The 555-nt window shown below is 46.3% G+C and overlaps 1 protein-coding gene across 1 annotated transcript in view; it reads right to left on the bottom strand.

The window, feature by feature from the left end:
* Nucleotides 1–555, bottom strand: part of CSUI_000423 (zinc carboxypeptidase) — a 20,508-nt gene that overhangs the window by 13,601 nt on the left and 6,352 nt on the right. Inside the window, exon 7 of the mRNA XM_068060657.1 lies at nucleotides 1–376. This exon is cut by the window's left edge and continues 610 nt beyond it. The gene's annotated coding sequence lies outside the window, so the exon portion shown is untranslated. The remainder of the gene's footprint in view (nucleotides 377–555) is intronic.

The raw sequence follows: 555 nt of genomic DNA, 5'->3' as shown, positions 1-555 counted from the left end.
CATTGCCCTCCCTCTGATTTCTCTTCTCTTTGGAAGATGTTTCTCTTTTGCGTGCCGCGGGTGTCTGGTCTTCCTCAGAAGACTGCGGAAGGCCAACACCGGGCGTTTTACTGCTAGGGAGATGGAGTGGCTTCGAGTTCGATGGAGAAGATACGAAAGCAGAGAAGATCGAATTCTGAGAGGGACTTGTTCCTACGTGGCTATTTGAGACCTCTTGAGCTTCAGGTGTACATACACTGATGGGATCTGGAGATGCTTCAAATGAAGCCCCATAGGCCCAGTCTTCCATCCCACCACTCACAGGATACACGAGATCCGTCATCGAACCTATCGGATAGTAGTATTGATCGCTCTCTCCATCAATACCTGCCGCTTTCTTTTCAAGCGAAAGAGAAAAGAGAATACAAAAGGAGATCCATTAAAGCAAACTCAACACGACCATACACATGCATATCCATATGTATAAGGTGAAAGAGAGAAGAGTTTCATATCTCTCAAGATGAGAGAAGGGAGGAGGGAAGAAAGGAATGAGAAAGTCGAGATATCCTAGTGATG

Source organism: Cystoisospora suis (genome assembly GCF_002600585.1).
Source record: "Cystoisospora suis strain Wien I chromosome Unknown contig_174, whole genome shotgun sequence".
Taxonomy (NCBI): Eukaryota; Apicomplexa; class Conoidasida; order Eucoccidiorida; family Sarcocystidae; genus Cystoisospora; species Cystoisospora suis.
The sequence above is the reverse complement of the archived record's forward strand: the minus strand, read 5'-3'. Positions and strand labels throughout refer to the sequence as shown.